The sequence below is a fragment of the Lampetra planeri genome, chromosome 78 (assembly GCF_965212315.1).
Source record: "Lampetra planeri chromosome 78, kcLamPlan1.2.h2, whole genome shotgun sequence".
Taxonomy (NCBI): domain Eukaryota; kingdom Metazoa; phylum Chordata; class Hyperoartia; order Petromyzontiformes; family Petromyzontidae; genus Lampetra; species Lampetra planeri.
Genome location: NC_136183.1, coordinates 934,542 through 952,546, shown reverse-complemented (window position 1 = coordinate 952,546; position 18,005 = coordinate 934,542). Strand labels below are relative to the sequence as shown.

The 18,005-nt window shown below is 45.6% G+C and overlaps 1 long non-coding RNA gene across 1 annotated transcript; it reads left to right on the top strand.

Moving 5' to 3' along the window:
• The first annotated feature begins 1,413 nt into the window (after positions 1-1,413).
• LOC144738206 (uncharacterized) lies at positions 1,414-17,851 on the top strand. Its single transcript, XR_013589175.1, has 3 exons — positions 1,414-1,483; positions 2,634-2,824; positions 15,298-17,851. It is a non-coding gene; the product is annotated as an uncharacterized LOC144738206 (long non-coding RNA).
• The last annotated feature ends 154 nt before the right edge of the window (positions 17,852-18,005 follow it).

Sequence of the window (18,005 nt, the reverse complement as noted above, 5' to 3'; positions counted from 1 at the left end):
ACGATTTTTGACCCCCCCTACTTCGTCACACGACGTCATAAAAAGTCAGCCCCCCCCCCTCAAATATGACGTCACAAAGCTCTGCCCACCCTCCCCCCCAAAAAATTTTAAACATGCTTCAAATCGCTTTAAACTATTGCCATTGCAGTGCGTATTTAATGTGGTGCTACACTCTGATGTTGTAGGAGAATACATTTATTAAAAAGACTTTAATCAAGTAGAACGTGTTTATATTATACGGCCCCCACACACACTATACACAGTTTGTACATACACTGTATACACAGTTTGTACACACAATGTTCACGTTGTTGAGCTCACGCACCCAAAGGGTCAATGTTCAATAGAGGGATAAATTGAATAGGAATTCATCTTCTTGGTTCTTTCGGTAAAGTCACGTAGAAGGGAAGTAATACAATAATAAAAATAAAACATAATAAAATAATTCTCACGACGTTTCGGCCACAACGCAAGCAGCCGTCCTCAGATGAAAACCAGGTCTGTCAGGGCGACAGCGTCTGAATGAAACAGCACCATGCTTGGAGCATATATTTAAGCTGGGTTGGAAGGGGGGAAAGGGCGCCTTGACAAAATAATCTGTATATCAAGAGGAATTTAGCATATTTATGGGAAATGCAGGTATGTGATTAGTACTACTTATGCCCGTGCATTATGCAGGATTAGCAGCATCAAAGGGAGGGGATATGGGAAATGCAGGTATGTGATTAGTACTACTTATGCCCGTGCATTATGCAGGATTATCAGCATCAAAGGGAGGGGATAGGGGTAGCATTAATAAAGGGAAGGAGTGTTAATAGTATGTAGCTGCAGTAACTAAAACCACCACGTAAACAACTAAAGTATAAACTACATAGTATCATCAGAATACTAAATATACTCTACAATAAGCTGAGTTAATCACATACCTGCATTTCCCATATCCCCTCCCTTTGATGCTGCTAATCCTGCATAATGCACGGGCATAAGTAGTACTAATCACATACCTGCATTTCCCATAAATATGCTAAATTCCTCTTGATATACAAATTCTTTTGTCAAGGCGCCATTTCCCCCCCTTCCAACCCAGCTTAAATATATGCTCCAAGCATGGTGCTGTTTCATTCAGACGCTGTCGCCCTGACAGACCTGGTTTTCACCTGAGGACGGCTCCTTGCGTTGTGGCCGAAACGTCGTGAGAATTTTTTTATTATGTTTTATTTTTATTATTTTATTACTTCCCTTCTACGTGACTTTACCGAAAGAACCAAGAAGATGAATCCCTGCAGTCACGAAAGCTTTAAATTGGAATAGGAATCTTGATGAACTTAAACTCTAACCCCGCTCACTGACCTCACCACTGCATTACCTCATCGGCGTGAGGGGGAGGTGTACCCCGCTAGTGACGTCATGTCACCTGCTGCCGCGTGACGTCACTAAACACCAGGAAGCTGCCGATCCGCGCGCGCGCTCACTGAGATCCGAGGTGAGAAGTTCACATCGTGGTTGTTGTTGCGGTGGTGGTTGTTGTTGTTTACCCAGGTAGAGCCTCGCTCCTTCTCCCCCTCATAGGGATATCAATTGAGTAGCAGCGAGTATGGAATCGATGTCCAGGTTGGAACATTACAACGCAGGGCCTTGCCCTTGCCTGATTGCATTTGATTTGATTCTCTGCTTAAGTTTAATTTGTCTTCATCTGGCTCACGACTTTCAAACTTTTTTTCTTTTAAATATTTATACAGTTTTTTTTTATCTTACCAGGCCAAGCCCACTTCAGCTGCTATACCGCGCTTGTTTTCAGAAGCGACCTGCCCAAAACAAAGTGGCTTATCAATGTGTGGGAATGAATATCGGTCAAATACTCTAAACGCGTGGTGATGTTGACTCTAAATGTGGAGGGAAAATCCACGCGACCACGGGGAGAGAGAGAGACACGCAAACTCCAAATATACAGGAGGGGTCGGGATCGAACCCACAACCTCCTGTAAACCAGGAGAGACAATTAACATCTCCCAGCCACCATGGTGCACACTCGAGTACATTACCACAATGAGTCTCAGCACTCTAATTCAGGAGCGTTCTGCCGAGTTGGTTTTGCTGATGCACCCTTTAGACCGATAAACAACTTTTTTTATATTACCAACCAAGGCTCACTGAGCTGTTAGATCTTTGTCAGAAGCCACCTGGCCATAGATGATAGCTCAACGAAATAGCTTATCACGTGGAAGATTATAGCAGCCAGATAATCTAAATGCATGTTACTAAATGTGTGAGGGAAAAATCGAAGGACCCTAATAAAAAAATACTGTGAGTGAGTGTACTCATTTGTGTGAGTGTACTCCTCAAGCGTACTCTGCGTGCGTAAGTGCACTCTGTGTGCGAGCGTACTCCGTGTGTTAGAGTACTCTGTGTGAGTGTACCCCGTGTGTGTAATGTGGGGAGCGGTCGTGTTGCGCGGTGACGATCTGACCCAAAAACCTATATTATGAATAATATTGGTCGCGAAAGCCTACATGTTAAATAGTGTACTGTGTTTGAGGGTTTTCCAATTTAATTTCTTATTTAGTTAAAGGTTATGTTTCAGGTGGGTCCTGCATTGAACTGTTTGACCATCACCAAATATATTTTGAGTTTAGGTTTGGGACAAAAATGGAAAACCCAGTGGAACACCAATGCCGACGGTGACGGCCGACGCCAGGATAGCGGCCACGGGCTCGAAGCGGGGGCAACCCGGCTCTTGTCCCAAGAAAGGAATCCGCTCCCCGCTGCCCTCCACGGTGGCGCATCGTTGGCGGGGCTGCACGTTGAGCCCCAACTTTTCCAGGAGGTCGGTACCTGCAATACACTCGTGGCATAACACGCTCGACACGTATAACTCCTGATTACACACCTGGTGTACGAGGCGACCCTTAAGGGTGACCCTCCCCAGCAGTCCCATCCCACTTCCACTTGCAGTGTGCAGTGCACGATCCGGGGCCTGTAGGCGGCCCACTTCAACCCCGACCACGCTGCAGTGTGTTGCACTCACGAGTGACGTTACCGCCTCCGTGTCCAGCAGAATACGGGTACGCCGCCTGTTCACCTGCCCTTCCACGAGCGACGTGGCCCCCATTATTCCTGCCATCAGCTCCCACAGCCAGTCACCCGCAGTCGCCGCATTCTGGGGTGATGTTGTCGGCATCTGCGTGGGGGTCACTCGCTCATCTTTATCATGACAGTTTATTTGTGTTTGGACCACGTCGATTGCACCCCTTTGTGGTCCCCTCTTTAAGGAGGCCTTGGTGTTTAACCCTGGTGCTTCTCTCGTGCAGGCGATCTGGGGACAGTCTCTCACGAGATTCCCCCATTGGTCGCGTACAGTGAGGGAAAAAAGTATTTGATCCCCTGCTGATTTTATACGTTTGCCCACTGACAAAGAAATAAGCAGTCTATAATTTTAATGGTAGGTTTATTTGAATAATGAGAGACAGAATAACAACATCAAAAATCCAGAAAAACGCATATCAAAAATTTATAAATTGATTTTCATTTTAATGAGGGAAATAAGTATTTGACCCCTCTGCAAAACATGACTTAGTACTTGGTGGCAAACCCCTTGTTGGCAATCACAGAGGTCAGACGTTTCTTGTAGTTGGCCACCAGGTTTGCACACATCTCAGGAGGGATTTTGTCCCACTCTTTGCAGATCTTCTCCAAGTCATTAAGGTTTCGAGGCTGACGTTTGGCAACTCGAACCTTCAGCTCCCTCCACAGATTTTCTTTGGGATTAAGGTCTGGAGACTGGCTAGGCCACTCCAGGACCTTAATGTGCTTCTTCTTGAGCCACTCCTTTGTTGGCTTGGCCATGTGTTTTGGGTCATTGTCATCCACGACCCATTTTCAATGCCCTGGCTGAGGGAAGGAGGTTCTCACCCAAGATTTGACGGTACATGGTGTTGTATGTGTCGGGTTATGAAATTTTGATAAAAATAATAAAAATTAAAAATTTTCCCAAAAATGCGCAAATCGCATTAATTATGTTAATGCGTGTATTAACATGCATAAACTATGATAATGCGTGTAATTATATGCATAAATTATGATAATCGCGGAGATAATCGTAGTAATTTATGCGTATGCTTGCGATTATGTTAATGTGTGCAGTTGTGATAATTCAGCTTGGTTTCGTTTATCCAGGGTTATATCAATCAGGATAACACGATTATCATCGATTAAACGTTTACCGATTATCTTAGTGTGTTTATGTTATTTTAGGTCTCCATTTTCATATCTCATCGCAGGTAACAGCTCTTATGAATAAGACAGTTTTGCATGGACTTGGAAAGAAGCACTCGAACAGTTGGTGTTAAGCAATTTTATTCTAACAAGCATGTGACATTCTATCATGCAAAAGCAGGTATACGTCAATAAATTCATGGACAAGATTATGCAGTAACGAAAATGAATGACTAAAAATACTTCTTCATTGGCGTGATTATGCAGTTAACGAAAATGAATGACTAAACATTTTTTATTCATGTAACTCGACGGCAGCAACTGCTTGCACGATCAGTTGATATTGAACGCACCACCTCAAAATGGCAACCCTTTTTGAAACGCAAAGACAATTTTCTTTTTAAGTCCTATTCGTGTGCGTGCTGTGTGTGCGTTGTCCCCTCGTAATATTAATTGTGTCGTTAGCTTGTGTGGTGTAGGAGGATACAAACAGCGGCCAGAAGTTTTCTCTGGGTTGGGCGTGGCCGCCGCGAGCCCCTGCGTGTCTCTGCTCGTGCGCTCTCTCTCCCTCCACTGCTGGATGACGAGTTGGCACGACGCTCGGTGACGCCCGGTGACGTCCGAGTCGTGCTGCTCTTGCGCTCTCTCTCCCTCTACTGCTAGATGACGAGTTGGCACGACGCTCGGTGACGCCCGGTGACGTCCGAGTCGTGCTGCTCTTGCGCTCTCTCTCTCCACTGCTGCTAGATGACGAGTTGGCACGATGCTGTCCTTGAAGATGCTCGGTCGCTCGTGTGGCTCGGTGGTGCTGGGTGGCGCTCGTTGTCGCTCGGTGTCGCTCGGTGGCGCTCGGTGGCGCTCGCGCTCTCTTGGTGGCAGCCCCCGGCTTCTCCACTGCTCGATTGATTGTTGAGTCGGCACGATGCTCGCCGTCGCTCTGGACGTCTTGTGTGTTCACACTGGTCGTTGGTCGGTGTGCCCTCAGGCACACGGCGCATTCGATGGCGCTGTCCTCTCCCTCACAGCCGTTTGACCAGGCTTCCTCCACTGCTTCGCGCTCTCTGCTTTGCTCGCTTGGTCGACGCTTGGCGATCTCCGCCCTTTTACAGGTTCATTGCTTGTCGTCACTCTCTCTGCTCCGTGCTTCCCTTGTTCGTGCAGCTGCCAGCTTCACTCGCACTTAACTTCGTTCTGCGAGAAGCGACACCTGCTATCGGCATCGGTGTTTCGTTTTCTCACGACGCTCCGCCAGCCGGAGCACGGCTGAAACCCAGCCTCGACCCAGGTTGAACTCAGACTTCTGCGACTCGAACGACCCCTCCTCGTTCCATCTCTCCTCGAGGCACGATTTGCCCCAGCTCTCTTGCGAGCCCTGTCGCAACGCTGCGTCGCAAGCCGAGTTGCGAGACTGAGCACGACTCGACCCAGACTGCTCTCAGGCTGCCACTTTAACGATGTCTCGTCGTCCCATCTCTTCTCGAGGCACGACTGCCACAGCTCCCTTGCGTGCCCCGTCGCAACGCTGAGCGCGACTCGGACTGACTGCCCTCAGGCGGTGTGTGTCCGTGCCTAACTCAAAACGTGACTCCCCTCTCCTCTCTCCGCGTCTCTTGCGAGAGAAAACAAACAGAATAAAAAAACAGATATCTTTGGAATGTCAGGCACCGATTCCCCCCTGTGACCTTTTTGCTCCCTCCTTGCTTGGCCTGCGTGGGTCATTCTGAGGTCAGACCCCGCTGGAAGACAAAGGTGGTCGAGGAGATGTATGCGATCCTTATGTGGTCCTGTGTGTTACATTTATTCTTGAATTATATTTTATGAGTTCCTTCGGTCTTAGTATCGTGGTTATCATTCGTCTATGTTTAATGAATATTCGTAATGATCTTCGTCACATTATTATTTTGGGGCTTCGCCAAGTTTAGTTCTCCAGAGATTGGTGTTTTATTCTGAGTTATATTTTAATGTCCTGAGGTTAAGTGCAACTATGTTTCCACTTAAGCTTTCTGGAATTCGTACTCTTTAGTTTTTAGGAAGGTCGTGTAGGTAGGAAACATATACTAATAAAAAAAAAATATTATTGTTTGTTGGTTAATTATCTTTGTTAAGTTTCTACTTTTCGGTAAGGAAAACGTTAAGAAAACGCGAGTTGCAACCGTTATTTACTCTGCACCTTATCTGTACATCTCCAGATGTCTTGGGAGGCTAGTCCATACATCTTTTGTCCATCTGGATGTCTATGACCTCTTTGTGACCGAATTCTCAACATTTTAACCGCCCTCCATGTTTCATGGATTCCTGGTGTGCTTGTGAGGAGAAGTGAGTTGTTTTCATTGTTTAATTAAAAAAAAAAGATATATAGATAATATAAAAATATAATACATTTTTTTTGAATTGTTCTTAATAAAAAAAAAAGGGTATAGACACAACAATGGCCCCGTCCATCGTCCCTTTGATGCGGTGAAGTTGTTCTGTCCCCTTAGCAGAAAAACAGCCCCAAAGCATAATGTTTCCACCTCTATGTTTGACGGTGGGGATGGTGTTCTTGGTGTCATAGGCAGCATTCCTTCTCCTCCAAACACGGCGAGTTGAGTTGATGCCAAAGAGCTCCATTTTGGTCTCATCTGACCACCTAGTTGTCCTCTGAATCATTCAGATATTCATTGTCAAACTTCAGACGGGCATGTATATGTGCTTTCTTGAGCAGGGGGACCTTGCGGGCGCTGCAGGATTTCAGTCCTTCATGGCATAGTTTGTTACCAACTGTTTTCTTGGTGACTATGGTCCCAGCTGCCTTGAGATCATTGACAAAATCCTCCCGTGTAGTTCTGGGCTGATTCCTCACCGTTCTCATGATCATTGCAACTCCACGAGGTGAGATCTTCCATGGAGCCCCAGGCCGAGGGAGATTGACAGTTTTTTTGTGTTTCTTCCATTTGCGAATAATCGCACCAACTGTTGTCACCTTTTCACCAAGCTGCTTGGTGATGGTCTTGTAGCCCATTCCAGCCTTGTGTAGGTCTACAATCTCATCCCTGACATCCTTGGAGAGCTCTTTGGTCTTGGCCATGGTATAGAGTTTGGAATTTGATTGATTGCTTCTGTGAACAGGTGTCTTTTATACAGGTAACAAGCTGAGATTAGGAGCACTCCCTTTAAGAGTGTGCTCCTAATCTCAGCTCGTTACCTGTATAAAAGACACCTGGGAGCCAGAAATATTTCTGATTGAGAGGGGGTCAAATACTTATTTCCCTCATGAAAATGCAAATTAATTTATAACATTTTAACATGCGTTTTTCTGGATTTTATTGTTGTTATTATGCCTCTCACTGTTCAAATAAACCTACCATTAAATTATAGACTGGTCATTTCTGTGTCAATGGGCAAACGTTCAAAATCAGCAGGGGATCAAATACTTTTTTCCCTCACTATAGATAGCACGCACGGGGAAGGGCGGTGGCTCCTTTAGAGGCCCCTTTCTCACTCCCCCTTACCCTCCCAGTGCGCATTTGTTCGAGTTCTGCCTCTTATTGAGATACTCGCCTGGGTAGCCGCCCGACCATGGAGCGTAGCCCTCCCACCTTGGACTAGACTATCTCCGCTGTGGACTGCAGCTTGGTCACATTCAGGTGTACTTGGGTTACCTCCCCGCATACTTGGGTTACCTCCTTGCGTACTTGAGTCACATGGCCTACGATATCTCCTATACCAGTCTGTATCCCTGCCACCCATCCTGGGGTTGTCTCACGGGATCCCGGAGGCTTCCTCGACCCCCCCCCCCCCCCTCACCGTCCTGGCGAGCTTCTCCTCCTCTAGAAGAATACTTGCAATGGTGCTATCTCGTCCCAGCCATCGGAATTCCGCACGCTCGCGAGCAAATCTCACACACACATGTGCGCGTGCTCGGCAAGGATGTTAAATGGGGGATTTGGGCAATTGGCATCTGGCTGCCACCCCGTTGTGCTTGTCAGATACTGCTGAACTTTCTCGGCAGCGAGGTCATCGATGATCTCGGCAGTATATCCCGGGCGTGCGCTCTGTGTTAGCAAGCGTGATTTATTTTAGTGCGTGCTCACTGAGATCCGAAGTGAGAAGTTCACATCGTGGTTATTGTTGTCGTGGTGGTAGTTGTTTACCCAGGTAGAACCTCGCTCCTTCTCTATCATAGGGAGGCCGTTTTGGATTGCACGACTCTTCGATTTCACATTAACATGCTAATTTATCACATTAACAACACTAGCCCTGGCCACTTCTTTATGACCCTTGGGCTACACCCATTTCAAACCTTTTTAAACAGTCTGCCTCAGACCATGCTTTCCCACCTGATAACGGACGCTTGTGTTGCACCCGAAACGTCGTGATTTATTTTATACCTATGTGACTTTCCCGAAAGAACCAAAGAGTATGAGTTCCTACAGTTACGAAAGCTTCAAATCAAGAATGCATTTTCTATCAGAGTATGTTTTTGTTTGCATTCTGACCACAAGTATTGTGGTTAATGCACACATGATTCCTTGTGTAGTGACATAAGAAGGGAGGGGGCTGCTGGGGGCTCTGGGACCCTGGGCGGCCCAGGCGCTTGGGCCCCTTGGCGCCGGGCACTGGGTTCCCAGGCGACCCAGACGCTTAAGCCTCTTGGCGCCAGGCGCTGGGTTCCCGGGCGGCCCAGACGCTTAAGCCCCTTGGCGCCACCAACGGGGGGGGCTGTGTGTGCTCTGTGGGATATCTGGGGGCGCACACGGCCCCACCCCTCGTTGGGGACTAGGCATAAAAGGGGAGCTCCCTGGACGATCAGGGCCAGTTGTAGCTCAAGACCCAAGACCCAAGACCAGCCATCTCAGGACCCTGGGATGCTGTGAGAGCCAGTGGTGGGACTCTGGAACTCCCGGCTGTACGTCCTTGTGAGGGCGAGTTCCAGAGTGTAGCCAGAGTAGTGGATCTAAGCTGTGCACCTAGGCTGTAACAGAGTAAAATGACTGTTGGAGTGTTGGATTGTACAGTGATACCTCGGTTCACGAACTTAATTCGTGAACTGACTCTGGTCGTGAACCGAATTGGTCGTGAACCGAGGCACATTTTCCCATAGGGTTCAATGTAAATCCGGTTAATCCGTTCTGACCTTTTTTTTTGGTTTTTGAAGCACAAAAATATGAAACAAATGACAATACACATTACTGTAGTACTGTACAGTATAGTAATGTATAAAGAGAGAACACTAACCTTGCTTGAGATGACTTCTGGCATGGAGGAAGGCAGGTGGGAGGCGGGTGGGAGGCGGTTATTTTTTGGAGGGAGAGTCCCAGTAAGCACTCAAACGGGTGAACTGTACAATACAGTAAGTACAGTATTGTACAGTACAGTAGTACAGTACTGTATGTGCTAAAAAGCACACCAAAAAGTCACTCAAAGTGTCTTCACAGTACTCACAGTACTTCTTTCTGTCTCTGCTTCTCTCCACGATCTTCCTACAGGAAGTCACGACCATGTGACAGCCTGGAATTAGCATAAAAATGGCCGCGGCTCCTGTTCGTGAACCGAAGCGGAGTTCGTGAACCGGAGCATATTTTTATGAAATTTTCTATTCGTGAACCGAGTTGTTCGTGAACTGAAGCGTTCGTGAACCAAGGTATCACTGTAATAAAGAAGTTACCTCTACAAGTGTCTCCAGAACCCATTACACTTGTAAAAGGTTTCAGTTTGGTGTTTTAACATCTTAACACCTGTTTTGTTGCCAGAAAAACGTGGAAAACCTATTCTCATATTTTGGTACTGGCAAAGGTTCCATGATGAAATATTGCAGTATATTAGAGGTGAGCTGTGCGTGTGCAGAGAGGACAGTAAGGAGCCGGAAGTTAATGAATTTTGTGGGAAAAATGCTGGCCTTATAATATGTAAGGATAATGTGGTAAATGAGAAAAAATATAGCAGCGGCAGGGTGTTGGAGTGTTGTTGTGTCTATACCCTTTTTTTTAATTAAGAACAATTCAAAAAAATATATAATAAAAATTTTTTAATCTATATATATACACCTTTTTTTTTAATTAATTAATGAAAACAACTCACTTCTCCTCACAAGCACACCAGGAATCCATGAAACATGGAGGGCGGTTAAAATGTTGAGAATTCGGTCACAAAGAGGTCATAGACATCCAGATGGACAAAAGATGTATGGACTAGCCTCCCAAGACATCTGGAGATGTACAGATAAGGGCAGAATAAATAACGGTTGAAACTTCGCGTTTTCTTAACGTTTTCCTTACCGAAAAGTAGAAACTTAACAAAGATAATTAACCAACAAACAATAATATTTTTTCTATTATTATATGTTTCCTACCTACACGACCTTCCAAAAAAATAAAAATAAAAACTAAAGAGTACGAATTCCAGAAAGCTTAAGTGGAAACATAATTACGCTTAACCTCAGGACATTAAAATATAACTCAGAATAAACACCAATCTCTGGAGAACTAAACTTGGCGAAGCCAAAATAATAATGTGACGAGAATCATTACGAATATTCATTAAACATAGACGAATGATTACCACGATACTAAGACCGAAGGAACTCATAAAATATAATTCAAGAATAAATGTAACACACAGGACCACATAAATGTATTACAAACATCTCCTCAGCCACGTTTGTCTTCCAGCGGGGTCTGACGGGCAAGGAGGGAGCAAAAGGTCACAAGGGGGGGGGGGTGTCTGCTTCTTCTCGCTCTGTCTTGTTTGTTTTCTCTCGCAAGAGACGCGAAGAGAGGGGAGTCACGTTTTGAGTTAGGCACGGGCGCACACCGCGAAAGGACAGTCTGGGTTGAGTCGGTCCGAGTCGCGCTCAGCGGTGCGACGGGGCACGCAAGGGAGCTGTGGCAGTCGTGCCTCGAGAAGAGATGGGACGACGAGACATCGTTAAAGTGGCAGCCTGAGAGCAGTCTGGGTTGAGTCGTGCTCAGTCTCGCAACTCGGCTTGCGACGCGGTGTTGCGACGGGGCTCGCAAGAGAGCGGAGGCGCGTCGTGCCTCGAGGAGAGATGGAACGACGAGACATCGTTAAAGTGACAGTCTGAGAGCAGTCTGTCCGAGTCGCGCTCAGTCTCACAACTCGGCTTGCGACGCAGTGTTGCGACGGGGCTCGCAAGAGAGCTGGGGCGGTTGTGCCTCGAGAAGTGATGGAACGAGGAGGGGTCGTTCGAGTCGCAGAAGTCTGAGTTCAACCTGGGTCGGGGCTGGGTTTCAGCCGTGCTCCGGCTGGCGGAGCGTCGTGAGGAAACGAAACACCGATGCCGATAGCAGGTGTCGCTTCTCGCAGAACGAAGTTAAGTGCGAGTGAAGCTGGCAGCTGCACGAACAAGGGAAGCACGGAGCAGAGAGAGTGACGAGCGACGACAAGCAATCAACCTGTAAAAGGGCGGAGATCGCCAAGCGTCGACCAAGCGAGCAAAGCAGAGAGCGCGAAGCAGTGGAGAAAGCCTGGTCAAACGGCTGTGAGGAGAAGGACAGCGCTGTTGAATGCGCCGTGTGTCTAATACACACCCAGATCAACCAGCATCAACCAAAACCGACTCGTCATCCAGCAGTGGGGAGAGAGAGAGCGCAAGAGCAGCACGACTCGGACGTCACCGGGCGTCACCGAGCGTCGTGCCAACTCGTCATCCAGCAGTGGAGAGAGAGAGAGCGCAAGAGCAGCACGACTCGGACGTCACCGGGCGTCACCGAGCGTCGTGCCAACTCGTCATCCAGCAGTGGAGAGAGAGAGAGCGCAAGAGCAGCACGACTCGGACGTCACCGGGCGTCACCGAGCGTCGTGCCAACTCGTCATCCAGCAGTGGAGAGAGAGAGAGCGCAAGAGCAGCACGACTCGGACGTCACCGGGCGTCACCGAGCGTCGTGCCAACTCGTCATCCAGCAGTGGAGAGAGAGAGAGCGCAAGAGCAGCACGACTCGGACGTCACCGGGCGTCACCGAGCGTCGTGCCGACTCGTCATCTAGCAGTAGAGGGAGAGAGAGCGCAAGAGCAGCACGACTCGGACGTCACCGGGCGTCACTGAGCGTCGTGCCAACTCGTCATCCAGCAGTGGAGAGAGAGAGAGAGCGCACAAGCAGAGACACGCAGGGGCTCGCGGCGGCCACGCCCAAGCCAGAGAAAACTTCTGGCCGCTGTTTGTATCCTCCTACACCTCACAAGCTAACGACACAATTAATATTACGAGGGGACAACGCACACACAGCACGCACACGAATAAGACTAAAAAAAATATTGTCTTTGCGTTTCAAAAAGGGTTGCCATTTTGAGGTGGTGCGTTCAATATCAACTGATCGTGCAAAGCAGTGCTGCCGTCGAGTACATGAATAAGAAATATTTAGTCATTCATATTAGGTAATTGCATAGTATCGCAAATGCATAAGTGTTTATTAATTCATTTTAGTCAAATGCATAATATCGTAATTGCATAAGATATTTTAGTTATTCATATTAATCGAATGCATAGTATCGCAAATGCATAAGAGTTTGGTTATTCCTGAATTATTGACGCATGCTTGACCTGCATGATAGAATGTCACATGCTTGTTAGAATAAAATTGCTTAACACCAACTGTTCGAGTGCTTCTTTCCAAGTCCATGCAAAACTATCTTATTCTTGATAACTGTATCCTGTGATGAGATATGAAACTGGAGACCTAAAATAATATAAACACACTAAGATAATCAGTAAATGTTTAATCGACGATAATCGTGTTATCCTGATTGATATAACTCTGGATAAACGAAGCTAAGCCTAATTATCACAACTGCACACATTAACATCATCGCAAGCATCCGCATAAATTACTACGATTATCTCAGCGATTATCATAATTTATGCATATAATCACATGCATTATCATAATTTATGCATGTTAATACACACATTAACATAATTAATGCGATTTGCGCATTTTTTGGAAAATTATTAATTTTTATTATTTTCATCAAAATTTCATAACCCGACACATACAACAGTGTGCAGGTTACAGGTGTTGAAGGTGAACAGGTAAGCTAAAAATTTCGTGAAAAACATAATAACCTTCCTTGAGTACGTATGGAATTTTTGATGTGTGTATGTTTCATAGTGTTGGCGCAATTTGGTTCTCAAAAAAACACAGTCTGCTTTATTTATATACATTTATACTCATCTTGGAATGTTTTGTATACAGTTTCTCCACATTTATTTCAGTAATTTAGTTTATTTGGAATACAGTACAGTACTTATTTCAATTGTGATGTATAGTTTAGTTGCCGTTTACCTAACCCCATTATTTAGGTAAGGGTTTAGTATTGAATATCGGCATTTTAGCTTTCACACGGCACTTTTCAAGAATGTAACCTCCGCGCTGTTGTATTTTCTGTCCATCAGCTATAACACAGGGGTACGGATTTTCAGCAGAAACTAGATCTCTGCTTTCTTGGTGTAATTACGGCCTATAGTACCATAAATAGGTTTGGGGTTTTGGATTGTTTTTTTGTTTTCGATGTCTCTGCCTCTGCTCACATTCGTTGAGGATTTTTATGATTTTTGGCTGGCCCATCTAAAGCTGCGTGACCAGGAGTCGGATCCCTTTCTTGTTCAATTTGGCTTGTGGCTGAAATTCCCTCTGGCCCCATGCATTACATTACGTAGCATTTTCAAATAATGATGTGTTTTGAGAAGCTCACAATGGCCCTATAAAAAATTGCATTTCATACAGTAACAATGATATGCTAATCGATGCCTGGCTGTCGTCAAGGGATCGTCCCCTGCTGGTCAACCATGTTACGCATGTTGATGATCTGGTCATGGCTACTCAAAGATATTGAGTTGTAAAATCGTGTTCTGTACATGGAGAATTCTATGACGAAATGGGTCCTTGCATATGTTCTACAAAAAGATCACCTCCCTGGGAAAATCTTGACTTATAGCTTTCGTAACTGCAGGAATTCATATTCTTTGGGTCTTTCGGTAAAGTGACGTGACTTTACCGAAAGACCCAAAGAACACCTCCCTGGGAATTTAATGTCATACAACACTGCACCTGCTCAGCTCTCCATGAATAATCAGGTAGTTCTACACGTGGTGGAGGAGCTCCTATACCTGGTTAATGTGTTCACGACCAGCTCTGGTTTGGCATCCAAAGTCTCACTTCAAATTAGTCTAGCAGCATTCTTTCATTAGTTTCTGTAACACTATGTTGGAGCTGCCTGGACTTTTTTTCTATACAAAGCTGTGAGTGTCCATCGCCAAGGTCTCGTCCATTGCAAAGGTCTCATCAAAAAAACAGGCAATAGTCTACATTATAGACTGCCAATACACTAACGGAGGTTAAGAACCAGGCTACAGTCTACATTATAGACGGCCAGTATGCTCACTGAGGTTAATAACCAGGCTACAGTCTACATTAGTCGTTTTTTTCGTCTATTCACTTTATTTGAATTATTATTTTCTATCTACGTGACTTTTCCGAAATAACCAAAGAATATGAATTCCTGCTGTGACAAAAGTTTTAAGTCAAGATTTTCCCAGGGAGGTGATCTTTTTGTAGAACATATGCAAGGCCCCATTTAGCTATGGAATTCAACAGGTACAGAACAAGATTTTATAAGAATGGAAACAGTCAGGAAATTAACACTGCACATATGCAGCTGAAGTTAGATCTGTTCATCCTCGCATTCAAGCTCATCTGAGCCTGGCTTCACACCTCTAAGTTGCAAATGAACATTAATTTATACATTTCTGCATAATACAAATAGTATTCTTTTCAACAGCCTTTGCTATGTTAGCTCATTTTTCTTAAATAAATATTCCTGTTGTAGCTAGACAACCGAAATTGTGTGCTTGGAGTTTTTGGTAAACATTCAATTTGAAGATACTCGGGTGTCCAGGCATATTTATGACCATTTGCCCTCTCATTGTGTGCCTTAACAGCCCGTGTGATGAATTGGGGAATCTCTTTCACTATATCTTGAAAATATGAATATGTATAAACGTGTAAGTCATGTGTGACTGTGTATATATGCATTCCTCTGTGCCTCAATACTCATGGAGATGGTGTGGATATGTTTTTCTGTCTGCAGCTGACGCTTGCTCTGCAGAGTTGTTCAGACCGGGATACGTGGGTCTCCCGGCCACAAGGTGCTTGTTGGCGAACACAACCCTGGGCCGGGCCCCAGGGATGATATCAATACAGAATATATGTATGGATGCCCCCCCATTGGACTCCCCCTGGAACTCTACCAGGCATGTGCCACTGGGTGAACACCCCGGGGCTGGCCCAGGACACGCTGGTGGGACTGTCACTCGGCTGGCCTGGGAACGCTTAGGAATTCCCAACAAAGAGCTCGAGTCTGTCGCCAGGGAAAGGGAGGCCTGGACCGCCATACTCAACGTGCTGCCACTGCGACCCTCACCAGGACAAGCAGCTTTAGAAAGAAACGAAAGAACAAAGCTGCTGGGAGTCTTCTTGGCTACAGATATTACTCCTTTCTCTGTGGATGCAAATATTAACTTATTTAAATCTCTACTGAAATTGCCAACACATTGGCATGTTGCATAGTTGGGTCTCGCCTTGACTATTGCAACTCCGGCCGAGTCCGGACCTCAGCTGGCAACCTAAAGAAACTTCAAAGACTACAAAACAACCTAGCACGCGTCGTCATTTCCCACACTCATCCCGTCTCGACTCACTAGCTTGTCTCCGTGCTCTCAACTGGCTACCCATCGCCAGTAGGGTCACATACAAGACCGCCTGCCTCTGCCACAATGCCTTCATATCCGCCTGCCCGCCGTACCTTTCTTCATTATTGACAACTTGCAGCTCAGCACACGGCAGATGCCTGCGCAGCGCGACTCACGACCTCCTCTTGATACCAAGATCCAGGATGGTCATGTCTATGCGCCGCTTCTCGGTGGCAGCCCCAACAGTCTGGAACGATATCCCTCTGCATATTCGCAGCATCACCTCAATCGCCTCTTTCAAGAGAGACTTAAAAAACCTCTACAATCATGCTTTCGAGCGACTCTGAGCTTGGCTCCGCGCCTCTGAGTTGCGGCCACTACGTCTGCAAATTTGCGCGCGTTACAAATTGAACTATTATTATTATTAAATAACCGTCTGTGCTGGCCTATACAATGAAGGCTGGCCTGCTTATGATCAATCCGCTATTGAACCAGACTATATTGTATTAGAAGCTTACAGATCCAAAATATATTAATATAGCATATAATCAGTGAGTCTATTTGGCAGGCAAGGCTCCATTGGTTTGACCATGAATCCCACATTCCCAGACACCGCATGCTCAAGCAGCTTCTGTTAGTCCAGATATTATGGGCTAAAACAGTCATGGCATTGGCTAGAGAAGAGATTAGAGGATGTGGAGGTGATCGGACCTGCCGATGACTGGTGCCAGGTGTGAAGATCGGTCTCTGGAGGAGGCCCGTAAGGTATGCTGCAGGGCAGTTGGAGGTATTTGCTCTGCAACAATGATGAGGTCGAATGAGCGACGCTCACATGAATGGGTGGAACGCTGGGTGCTTAAATGCAGAAAGAAAGCTGGGAGCACAGCTGGTGCATCTGTCAGTCATCTCTTGACACCTGGACCATTCGCATGCTCTACTGACAAGTGATCCACACTTACATGGCCTTAAATTGCACCTATCATGGCATGAGCACTGATGAGATTAATTCCAATTCGTCATAAATGTGGCTGTTTTTTTATAGCATATGTTAATGATTCACGTGCAATGCATGTGTATGTAAGACTTTATCTATGTGAGGAGCGGTGGCGCAGTTATATCACTGCAGTATGAATTCAACAATTAGAGTTTGATAATCGTCGACAGCAAACATCATTGATAAGTGAAAGCTGAACTTATTATGGACTTCTATGTTGATTGATCCTCAAATAATTACATAGTGAAGTGAGGAAACATTAATACTGAGCAGATGAAGGCGGCCAGGCATGGTTCTGGACACACCATCACATTTTACCATGCCAGTGTGTGACAGTGTCAAGTTTGTATCTGCTGTAAAATATATTAAGACAGCACATTTCCAGCTAAAGTTAGATCTGTTCATCAAAGCATTCAAACAAGTCTGAGCCTGGCTTCACGCCTCGAAGTTGCGATTGAACATTAATTTATACATTTCTGCATAATACAAATAGTGTTATTTTCAACATCCTTTGATATATTTGCTGAATTTTAATTTTATAAATATTCTTTTGGTAGCCAGACAGTCAAAATTGTGTGCTTGGAATTTTGGGTTGACATTCATTTTGAACATAATAGGGTTTTCAGGCATATTAGCCCTCATTATATGCCTTAACAGCCCGTGTGATGAATTAGGGAATCTTTTTTATTATACCCTGAATATATGAATAAGTATGGAAACATACTTATTCATATATTCAAACAATGCGACCAGAATGCAAACAGCATGGATTGTACTGGAAATTTGACACAGCATCAGAGAACACACACAGGAAAGAAACCTTTTAAGCGCACTGTGTGTGAGAAGAAATTTTCATGGTCATCAGTTATTTAGAGCCACCAGAGAACACACACCGGAAAAAGCCCTTTAAGTGTACTGTGTGTGGCAAAGCATTTTCAGTTTAATCTGCTCCTAATAAACACCAGAGAACACACACAGGAGATACATCTTTCAAGTGCAATCTGTAAGGGAAGGCGTTTGCACATTCATGATCACATCTTCAAAGACAACAGATAACACACAGGCATCAGAAGATCCTCAAGGAGTGGAGTCTGAAATCGAAGTGATTTGAAT